Raw genomic sequence first — 12,445 nt, 5'->3', positions numbered from 1 at the left:
ATCTAACATTTGCACATTATCTATCATACTTTGCTTTGAACTCATTCATGGTCATGGCATCCTCAACAGACTCTAGCAACCTATTCCACTCATTCACCACTCTTCAAACAAAAAACCTAGTTCTAACACCTTTGCTAACTACACTCTTACTCAGTTTCCAAGGAAGGCCCTAGTTCTCCCACCACCAGACCCATTCTGAAAGATTTCCTCTGAATTAATCTTGTAAAAACCCATCAGTAATTTGTATGTCTCAATCATATCACTCCTTTTCCACCTATCGACCAGTTTCTGTAAGCCACAAATCTTCAACTTGTTCCTGCAAGGTTCATTCCATAGATCTGCAACCATCTTGTTCACTAGCCTCTGGATCCTCTCCAAAGGCGAGTAACCCTGGCACCTAGAACTGCATGCAATAGTCAACATGGGGTCATATCAAGGCTCAATAAAGAGGAATAATAACCTGTGTATCTCTTCAGTAATCTGTTGAGCTATTTTAGACACTTTTGTTATGTACCTCTCCTAAACTTAAACTTTCTATCCACTAATACTCCCAAAATCTCTGGCTTCATCAATTTGATGAAGTACAGTTCCACAAATGTGGACAGCTGGTAATTTTTTCACCCCAAAATGCATAACCTTACACTTCACCACATTAGTTCTCACAAGCTTGGAGAAGCTTGTGAGAACTAGGATCCAGAGTTGGGTTGACAACAATGGTATAATCTTTGATGGACAGCATGGATTTGCTAAAGGGAGGTCGTGTTTTAGTAATCTACTTACTTATTACAATAAAGTGACTGCTTCCTTGGACAGAGGAGAAGGATACACAGTAATATACTTGGATTTTGCAAAAGCTTTTGATAGAGTACCTCATGATAAGTTGACAGTCAAACTAGAGCAGATGGGGTTGGATATTAGATTAGTGCATTGGATTGGAGACTGGCTATCTGATAGGTATCAACAAGTTGTGTATGGGGGTGCAATATCCAGGAAAAGGAAAGTCACTAGTGGAGTGCCTCAGGGATCTGTTTTAGGGCCATTACTATTTAACTTGTATATTAATGATATTGGCGAAGATTTGGATGGAGATATTCAGTTGTTTGCAGATGATGCAAAGTTGGGACGAACCATAAAGAGTAGTGAAGATGTTGTGGCCTTGCAAGAAGACTTGAATAAATTGAGTGATTGGGCAAGCAAATGGGGATGTGAGTTCAATGTTGCAAAATGTAAGGTTTTAAAATTTGGAAAACAAAGATGGGATGCAGAATTTATGCTTGGTGAGAATATATTGTTGGAAGTAGAGGAAATAAGAGATCTGGGAGTGATAGTGGATAAGGATCTAAAATTTAGGGGACACATCGCCAAAATTGTGAAGACAACACAAAGACTTCTGGGAATGATGAAGACACTGACGTGTAGAAGTAGGGAGATTCTTGTTCCATTGTATAAGGCTTTGATTAGGCCACACATGGACTATTGTGCCCAGATTTGGTCACCTGGTTTTCAGAAGGATGAAGAGATGTTGGAAAGGGTGCAAAGGCGACTGACTAAGGTAGTTTCTGACCTCTGGAATGTCGAGTATGAGGAAAGATTGAAAAGATGTAATTTGCAGAGTCTAGTGGAGAGAAGGAAGAGGGGAGATATGATAGAGACCTACAAGTTGGTAAGGGGTTGTTATAGGATCAGTGGTGGAGAAGTTCTACAGAGAATAGTGGGAGATCAGGGGAGAACCAGAGGTCATACCTGGAAACTGTATAAAGAGGGTGTGAGTAGGGGAGTGAGAGGCAGGTTTTTTTCGTGCAGAGTTGTGAATGATTGGAATGCCTTGCCTGAGAGTGTGGTGTCTGCAAGGAGTTTGAATGTGTTTAAGACCCGGTATGATGAGATGTGTGTGAGATAAAAGGACCTCCTAGATGAGTCTTTGACTCCATGAGGGCTTGTTTTAATAATAATAATAAACTGGCATCCATTTTCCTTAGCCTAGTCTGCCAATCTATCCAAATCATTCTGCAAAATTTTAACATCATCTTGATTAACAATTGCTCTAACCAACTTTGCATCATCAGCAAACAAAATTAATACCAGCAGCACCCAGGTGGTCACCCTCCCAAGTACAAAAATGGGCTCAAGTTTGCTTAACTTCTGTAATCAGACAAGAACTGGTGCTTCCAAACCATTTTTTTTTTTTTTTAATTAACTGCAACAATTTTTACATTGTAATGAATTATATATATAATATATATATCGAAATAAAATTGTTATACTCATTTGTTATATTACAATGTTGCTATTACTTTACTGTTCACTTCAATGTTTTCACTGAGTTTTCTTATAATCACAATTATGGCATCTTTCAGCTCTTTTTTTTTTTTCTCAGTTGGATTTAAGACATTCTGTTCTTTAATTAAGGAATGTATAGTAAATTATATTTATATATCATATATATCATACTTATATATACTTAACAAGAATTTAATTTATTTAATAGGATTTCTTCTATTATATTACAAAGTAGCTGTTATATTATAATTACCTACATAGCTTTCTTGTATATTACATAAAATTATGGTGTTCAGAGGTAAGCAATCTGTTTCAAGTTACTGAGGTGTAACACAGGCACTGTTTCTTCCAATGGAAGTGGAAAGCTAGGAGATCTGCCTTGTTTCCACTTGGGTTATGATGGTCATTCTGTTATGGATTTGAGGGTTCGTCTGATGTAAGGTGGGAAGATAAGTGGGCCCATTCCTCTGTAGTCATTCTTCTAGTTTGGAATAAAATGGTCATCACTTCTTGAATGTAGTGATGTAGTTTTCATATGGTGCCCAGACTGTCTTCTCTTCCATATGCATGGTCACACCTCTGGGCCAAAATTGCATACATCGTTAGGATGAGAATGCTTGTTTGCACTCTGTTTAGATGTTTTCCTTTTATCAGAACATTTCCTCGTTGATTAGCTGGATTTCAGGAAGTTGTATAGTGTTTCTGATTCCAGGCAAAATTGACATGTTGCATGCCCTTCGAAAGATATGCCTTTAGCCACTATCCACATCTTGGTTAATAGGCAAGCATGATAGACTTTATAGAAGAAGGTTTCATACCTCGGATTTATTGGTAGCTAGAAGACACTGTGTGAAACAGGACCAACTGTGATTTGGCTTCTTCTTAATTCTGTATGTTGTGATATTGGAAAGGTTGTTCTACTTAGTTTGGAGTATGTTGCTTTTGTTTTTTGATTTTTTAGGGTTTCAGTGCTGATGTGCTTTGTCACAAATAAATATCCTTCCACCATCTCTGTAAACATCCTGGGAACTCTTTTGTGAATCTCCGGCATTGTGCTGATTATTCTACGTGTGACGAATTTCTGTAGGAATGCAATTGCATATCCATGGTACGACTTAGTGTTTGCTATTTCAGCAGTCTTCTCTATGTTTATGATTGTTTTCAAGTGAATATTGAGTAGACCGAGGCCTGCTTGGCCTAGAGCCAAGTATTAGAAGCTGGAGGCCTACAGCCCCAGATGTAGGTGCCGCACAGCCTATGGATCTTGTCTGCCCATTGCCCATGGTACAGTGTGGGTGTTGTTTATTTTGTACCACAGGTGAAAGGATAAGTATGTGTTGCATATTCTTGCCTTTCCTCTTACAGATTGTTGTCTCGGGCACATGGCATTTATTTTCCTCGCAACAGCTACATGGAGTTCTTTCCACTGCTCTTCATACATTTCTGTGCCACCTATTTTAACTTCTAGCAGCGGTAAGCATCTCTGTGTTCTTATGCCTTTAAAAATTCCGGGGTCCTTTTCCCTATTAGCATACAGTTAGATTTATTTAGCTTGACTTTCAGGGTGGAGACTCTTGCAAAAGCCTCTGGTGATTTCACCGATTTTTCTATTGATCTTTCTTTCTGTCTAGTGTCAACGTCATGTCATTAGCATATGCCAGGATTTTTGCTCTCTCCATGATCGTTCCTTTAATTTCTTCGTTTGAGTTGATCACTCTGATGACTGGTTCTAGCGCAGGGACAAAAATTTAAATGATGTGGATAGTTTCTTGTTCATGAGTACTTGGCTTTCTGCATTCTCGTAAAAAGTTCGTAGCCAGTTCCTAAATTTCAGGCTAATTCCCATCTCTTCTACAACTTTCGATATAATTATGATGTCAAATGCCTTTTCTATATCCAAGCCTAGCAGGAAACAGGGTTTGTTGGTCAGAGTATAGTACTCACATACTGATCTTAAATGAGTAGTGTCAGTTATGTTTCTTCCCTTAATTGTACAGGTCTATGCAGGCAATATTAATTTCTGTAGGTTCTTCTGTATTCTACTGGACAGAATTTTTTATATAATTTTGTAGTCTGTGTTTAAGAGTTATCCCTCTCCACTGCTTTATGTATTTCAATTTCTCTGTGTCTGAAATTTTCAGGATAAATGTGATATACCCTGAGCTGAATCTGTCTAGCTCTATTTCTGTTTCATATATTTCTTGCATCATTCTCATAAATAAATGCTCAAATTTTTGAAAGTAGCACTTGCAAAATTCATTTCTTGGTAAGTTAAGGTACAAAGGGGATGAATTTGTTTCGGTCCAGTTCTGCTTTGTTTCTTTGAAAACAGCGTTGTGAAGTACTTGTGAATTGCATGCAGTAGCTCCACATCATCTCAAATAATTTTCCCATTGTACTGTAAGCATTCTATTCTCTTTCTTTCATAATTCCATTTTTGAAAATCCAAGCTGTGGATATTTTGCCCTCATCATTTTCTATGGTTTTAATCTCAGGCTTGGAGCTATGCTCCCTCTATTTCCTTGAGTTGTTGGGTTCTAATTTTGTCTCTAATTAGATATATTTCTTGTTTAACATGTACTTTAGTGCTATCCATATACTACAGGCTGGATAGCTTCTTTAGATATGCCTTTCTTTCTTGATTTTGCTGATGTTTTCTTTTAGTGCTGATTTTTATGGCTATTTATTTTTCTTTTGGAAGTTTCCCAGGCTATGGATGGATTGCCTACTTTTTCTTCATCTGATATTATGTTTTGTACTTCCTTGCTGAATTCTTCATCTTTCATTAAGTTCTGGTTAAATTTATACAGTGGGAATTTCTGTTGACAAATGTTATTCTTTTTCCTTTTTGAGGGGGTTGAAATGCTGCTATTACCACGTAGTGATCGCTGAAAGCCACAGGGATATGTTCCACACTGCTTGTAGTGAAGCCTCTGTATTGGGACAGGTAAATCCTGTTGATTCTTGAGGCGTTCCCAGGTGTGAATTCCTTTTTTCTAATATCTGAAGGCATCTGTTAACCCACAGTCTACAAAGGTCTGGTGTGTCTTTTCTGCAGTGCTTGTGACCCTTTCTCCTGATCAATGGAAGGCTGGTCAATGAAATTCATATCTCCTGCAACTACTGCCATGTCCTTATGTTGCAGATTTTCTTTAAATATCTGTCAAAATGTAGCTCTTTCTTCATTGGTTGTACACATTACATTAGTATTTTATTCTCAAGACTTATATCAACTTCTAGAGTTCTTTGCCTAACAGAAGCCTCATGGGATGGCAGTTGCATGTGGTGCCCTTTTGATAAGAGTGGCTATGCCTCTGCAAGAACTACTGCTGGCAGGCTTGTTGATTAGGATATGTGCTCGGTGAGTCTTTATTCTAGTCATGTTACTGGCTCTGGGGTGGGAATACTTGTTTCCTGTAGCATTACAATGTCCAGCCATATTTTGTAAATTTCATTGATTAGTAGGTTTTCACATTCTTTGGTGTTTAGCCCATTAGTTTAGCTTCATTTTGGTTCAGATTTGTTTTGTATATTACAATTGCTTGGAGCAATTTCTTTCTTTTTATCTTTTTCTGTTTTGCTTCTGTCTCTGGTAATATTTGACGTGACTTTATTTATGTTCTTCACTAAGTTTTAGGAGTTACATTTAGTATTGATGAGATTTGTTACTTGCTTCGCCTTGGGATTTAGGATTAGCAATTATTTATTACTCTTTGGGGTTTCCTCTTTGTCACAGGCACAAATCTTTTCACTAGTCTGTTTTTGTAATACTTCCAATGGCTCAAGGCAACTTTCAGGAATTTCTTTTTTGGCTTTCCCCCTTCTCTTATTGTTTGATATAGGGATTTGGGGACCAGCACTTTGGCTGCCCTTTTGTAACCTGAAGTCTTTGCTCTCTTCCCTTTCCATGTCATCTGCTGATGCATTGTTGCTTCCGGTGATGAATATCAATGGAAGCATTTGTCATACTCTGTCTTGCATATCCTCTTCTTTGCCATCCATGTCTGAGCACTCTTCGTTTTGCATGACCTATGCAGTTGCAATTTTGGGTCATTGCAGTTTCAGCATAGATGCCAAATTTTTTACAGCATAAGCAGGATGGCAGCCTCTGGGATGAACAACTATTCCCATAACCTTCTTCACCCATATAATGTATGGGATGTCAATTTTTGCTCTTCAATTGAGTTCTATAACTAATTTTTGTTGTTGTTGTTGCTGCTTAGAACATGAAAAATTCTATTTTTCCAAATTTCTCAAAGTGGAGAGAAACCAAGTGATTTGGAATGTGGGGTGGCATCCAGTGTATTAATTAAAATTTCTAGTTTCCTACATGCATTTATATTCATAATTTCATAGGTACCATTCCTCACTTGAATGTTCCCCATGCTACATTGTTCCTTAACCATCAGTTGTTTGAAAGAAAGTAGGAACACATAGTTATACTTTAGATGACAAATTCCACACATCACTTCCTTTAACTTTCCTTTTTGTGAGACATTTTAATAATGTCCTCCTCGGTTTTGCATCACATTTGAGAATTAGTTTTAAACCAGTCTTTTTCCTGTTGTAGGTTTAGCAATTTTAACAGGTCCTGCAAATTATAAACAACAGAACGAGTTTCTTGTTTCACTATATAATTTAGGGTTCAGTACAGCTACTTTTATTCATGATTCTATGCATATCACAAGGGCTGAAAACAGAGGTACTTATGGTTCCTGCTTGGTTAACCTTCGCAGTCCAAGAAATAACGGTTGTGTGTGTGTGTCTACCAAAATCGGTATACACACATACGCAGAAAATTGGTTTTACTATTGGCCGTTTTTATAATTAGCACAATTTCTTCAATACATCACCTAACTCGCTCATATTTCAATAGCAGTATGAGTGAGGAAGTAAACTTAACACTATACGATCTACGCAATTTACAACTTCATTTTAACTGAAATTTTTATTCATGACTTCAATTAATATCGTCAGTCCATTATTACCATCAATGAACGTAATCGCACTAAAAAAATTTACATGTGAAGAAATTCTCAGTGGCATCAAAACACACTGAACACTATTGCGTGATTTACCGATATGTCAATAGATGACGCTGCTAAACTTCTTACAGAATATTTATCGTTTATTTTACATGAATTTGCTTAATCACAAATAATTGTAATTAACTAATTAAAACGGCCAACGTCTTTATTTCACTAAATGTAGTAGAAGAGGCCGTTTTATCCACCCCACCGTTTTTATTTTTAAAATACATTTCATATCAACCTCCACTGTTTTCTGCTGACCATAAGGCAGAGTACGACAGACAACTGCTGCTGTCATCTCGTGATCCATAACCCTAACTCTATATAATTAATAGAGTTAGGATGATGAAAGTTTATTTTTCACTTGGTTAGACTATAAAAAATTTAGTTTAATCCTTTATCCAAGTGTGAGCAAACAAAGTTTGCGCCTGAAAGTATCTTCAGGACTAAGGTAAGGTGGTACAACACTGGGAAACTCGTTGCAAAGGTGGACCAAGCTAACATCACTCCTATCTCAGTATCTTCCATAATGCAAAACACATCTCCTTGCAGATATGTCTAATGTGATGCATTAAGGGAAAGGCCACTACCCAGACTAGTTTCGACCTTTATTGAGGTCTCTTCAGTGGGAGCCAGGCCCAAGTGGTGATACCAGGCAGAAGCATTAGCAAGGTCATCTCTACTTATAGGAGTTTAATTATACTAATTATAATTATAATATAAGTATTAACTATTATAATTATAATTTAATGCATCCTTTCCTAAACTCTGCCGAACCCTAGTGCTCCATGATATGTAAACAAGTATTCCTTGAAAAATCGTAATTAATATTTTTTTTTTTAAATATAATTTTTAGGCATAATTAGGTATAATACTTTCCAGATTTATTATTATTATTATTATTATTATTATTATTATTATTTCTGACACCTCCAAGGAGTCCGAAGACTCATCGCAGGAGGACACCTACAACCTAATATTTAAACCTAATATTAAACGAATTTCTGTTTTCAAGACAAAAATATTAATATCATTAAAATTCAATTAATTTTTCCGTTTAAAAATCATAAGCTTTAAAGAAGGGATAATTATATATAAAGGATTAGATAAAGATTAGATTAGAAGATAAAAAAAGAAGAAGGGATCAAATTATCATTACAGTCATCCCATGACTTACGTCCGGGTTCCGTTCCATCCAGCAGGACGTAAGCCGATACAGTAAATCAACACAGTTATAGGGGTTAGTTCTTTTCATTATATATTTGTTCATAGCAAGCAAAAGCATCATGTACTTTCGTTTCTACCGATAAGTAGCGTTCAAAATTGGGGTCTATGTCTTTAGCAGTTTTGAGAACATCGCTAACTGCAAAGAACATTTCTGCAAGACCCTTCACTGTAAATTGTTTAACTACCTCTCCTGTTTCTCTTTTTTCCATTTCCTTTTCTCATTTTTCCTCTTCTGCAACAGTTGTTCTTCCAATTCGACCAATTCTTCGTTGGTCAACTCTTCAGGGAAACTTTCTATGAGTTGAATTATGTCATCATCATTCACTTCGAGATTCAGATTATTTGCTAGGCCCACTATTACAAACTTCCAAAATCATGCACAAACCTTTTAAATGTCTTTTTCCATATGCCACTCATACATTGAGAGGTCACTTCGTCCTAAGCCACAGCAATATTTTTAATAGCATGATAAATATTGAATAATTTCCATAATTGCTTGAGAGTCTGGTTATTTGCTTCAGTGGTAGAAAAAAAGGCTTGTGAAAAAGTTGTTCGCAAATAATAAGCCTTAAACAGTGCAAGACCTCCTTGATCCATCGGATGGATCAATGAACGGAGAAACGTGACCTTGAACTTGGTGAAGATCACCGCTATAAGACGCAGGAGACGGATGACCTGGAGCATTATCTAGAATTAATAAAATTTTAAATTCTACATATTATTCCACACAATAGATTTTTATTTTACTCGATAACAGTTAATCAAGGCATCCTCAAACAATTTTTGAGTCATCCGCGACTTCATATTGCTCCGATAATGAACTGGAAGTATGCTTCCTAATGTTTTTGAAGATTCGTGGATTCTCACTGTGCCATATCACAAATGGTTTCAGTTTATATCCAGCCACATTACCCATAACAGAATCTCAATATAGGTATTAAGAGCAATAATAGGCATTAAGAAACTAGGTAGAGATTTTATCTTTTTGTGGATGACTGTCCGCTCGGCCATTTTTTTTTTTTTTTCGAAACAAGGACGTTTCCTCCATGTTAAATATTTGCTGTGGCAAATAATATTCCTCCGTAATAATTTTATCCAATTTTTCCACAAACTCCTTGGCAGCCTTCTTACCACTTGCAGATTCCCATACATTTTTACACTATGTAATGCAAAACGCTGCTTGAACTCATGAACCAACTGGAAGAAAGAAGCGTTAAATTCGTAGTCATAATCGGGTTTTGCTTTCTCCTTCAACATACTGAAGAGACTTAGTGCCTTAGCACTGTGACTATATATATATATATCAGCTTTTGGTTCAGGTCTTCTATATATATATATATATATATATATATATATATATATATATCAAAAAAAAAAAAAAAAAAATATATATATATATATATATATATATATATATATATATATATATATATATATATATATATATATATATATATATATATATATATATATATAGCCGAAAATGTTATTTATTCCGTTATGGAATCAAGGCGTCCGTTCGAGTTACGTCCTATCTTCGAAAGGACCTAACTCGAACGGACGCAAGTCGAGGGATGGCTGTATATGGAAGGTGTGGAAAGGTGAACGGGTACATCGTGGAAGTTAAACTTGTGTGCAGTTAAGAAAGGGATAATAGCAGCTAGATTTTTCTTTCATAGAACCGTGAGTTAGTTTGCTTGTCGAAATAGTGAGTATATCTAGAGTGAATGAGTTTAAGATAAGGTATGATAGCTCACGCGAGTGGTGTTTGGCTTCCATGGATCCTTGACTCCATTTAGGTATAATAATAATAATAATAATAATAATAATAATAATAATAATAATAATAATAATAATAATAATAATAATAGAGGAACACCAATCTTATATTGAATACTTTAAACCTGAAAAGTCTGGACTTGCAGAACATGCCATCTTCACTAGACCTAGAGTTCATTGGAGAAAGAGAAGAGTTCTTCACAAAAGTCAGTTCCTCATGGAATGCCTTTATAAAGAAACATGTGAAACCCTACTTCATTCTCCTAACTTAAACAGATCCGGCGGCTTACGTCTATTCCATTTATGGGAGATAGTACTTTACAAATCAGCTAATCTTTCCTAACTTTTTATTGTATTGATTTTTTTTTAGGAAATTTATTGTCCTTTTTAGTGATCTTACACCAGCTACTTAGGTGGCGCTTTTTGGAATTGTCAGTTATTGTTTAATTTGAGCTTAATATGTACTAAAGATGTTTGTGACACAGGCGAAAATTATACTATTAAATAATCTTTGTACGTGAATTTTTTCCGTTATTAATTTTGTATCGATATGTGTACTCACAGTATACCTCTTTTAGAACTTCGAACTAAGTATGTTTCACCCTCACCATGAATAAAAGAAAAATATCGGTGGAGTTTGAACTGCCCACTCAGTCTTCAAAAGTTAGATAAATCTACACGGCCTCGCCAACTCCCTATAAGAGAAATAAAGGTTAACAGATTTTTTTAAGGAGAAAAAAGTTATCGACGCTGAATCGGTCGTCGCCCGGGTCAACAAGGATCGCGTTTGATCTTACACACCATTTGGACATCAGGAGATTAATGGACTTCAGGACTCTTTGCAGGGCAGCAAGGGTAAAGAACTCTAATACGGCTGAAAGAAGAACAATTAAAACAAAGAACTTTACTTTGCATGAAAACAAGATGATTATTATGTTATTGGAAATGAAATCCAGCATTAAGAGGATAACAAAAGTGACAGGAAACAAATTTCCTGATACGAGCACTGAGCAGCGATTAATGGAACAAAGAAGATTTATTGTAAGAAATAAAGTTTTCAGTGATGTTGAACATGAAGATTAACAAAGTCAGATCGTCGTGGAATTGCCGTAAGAATTTGAAGCAGCTTCAAGGCCTACGGATAAAGTACTTCAGGTGAATTTCTTGAATACATATAATTCAATTAATAATCCAACAGGATCATTTTAATGCTGCACAACAAGAATTGAGCCATATAATTGTAGAACAAATGCAGAGCACCAGACAATGACGGCGATTACCGACTCTGAAGCAAATCCGAAGACAAGATGCAGCTGCAATATTGAACATCAACTTGGTAAGAAAAACAATTCTTACAAAACGAGGAAAAACAAACGAGCTAATGTACAGTACTGCAATTGTAGTAACTAGAGAACTTGATACAATGAAACAGATGAATAGACCAAAAAGAGAAAGCCCAAAACTGGGTGTTTAATCATTGTAAAAATAACTGACTTTACTTGAATAAAAGGCATAACTGTGATCCTAAGAGAATCAAGGACGAGATCGCTGACGTCTGAGAAGGCTTGTACAGATACCAAAGCATTTAATGAAGTCTCTTTCCGACCCATACTGAACGAACTATTCGCAGGGAATTGAAGAGGATCAGTAGTGGAAGTCGCTAAAGGAGGTCCAATATGGTATTAAATAAAAGTTACTACTTTAATGATCGATATGTATGTGTATGTTGTTTAGTTTGCATGCAGCATCCCTGATGAGATAACAAGGAAACTTTTCGCTACTTCTCTGTAAATTTCATCAGTTTAGGTGGATGGACGGACGGACAGTTTCCCCGTGTGTTTTGCCTGATTATGCTTTTCGATCTTGTAAAAACATCAACCACATTTGACTTTAGATTCGGTGATCGACTATAGCACCTAGGGATGATGACATCCCTAGGTGCGATTGTCGTATAAACGAATGTGAATTGTAGAGGAATGCGACTCTTTTATTGCCTGCAACCATTTCCTTACATGTAAAAACAGATTACTTTTACAACCAATTATCTTTATTTTTTGCAGGAATAATCAAAAATGGAAACCTGTAAAAGAACAAAAGTAATGCAGAAGTCATATATACAGTATATATCT

The 12,445-nt window shown here is 36.0% G+C and overlaps 1 protein-coding gene across 4 annotated transcripts in view; it reads right to left on the bottom strand.

The window, feature by feature from the left end:
* LOC150096891 (uncharacterized) overlaps positions 1-12,445 on the bottom strand; it is a 125,290-nt gene that overhangs the window by 27,462 nt on the left and 85,383 nt on the right. Inside the window, exon 1 of one of the 4 annotated variants that reach the window (XR_016549779.1) lies at positions 2,534-7,103. The exons of the other annotated variants lie outside the window; for them this stretch is intronic. The gene's annotated coding sequence lies outside the window, so the exon portion shown is untranslated. Of the gene's footprint in view, positions 1-2,533; positions 7,104-12,445 lie in introns of those variants that run through there. 4 annotated transcript variants of the gene reach the window in all.

Source organism: Typopeltis vanoorti, chromosome 18 (genome assembly GCF_054136105.1).
Source record: "Typopeltis vanoorti isolate ZY-2024b chromosome 18, IOZ_Tvanoo_1.0, whole genome shotgun sequence".
NCBI lineage: Eukaryota > Metazoa > Arthropoda > Arachnida > Uropygi > Thelyphonidae > Typopeltis > Typopeltis vanoorti.
This window is presented reverse-complemented; position numbering and strand designations above follow the sequence as displayed.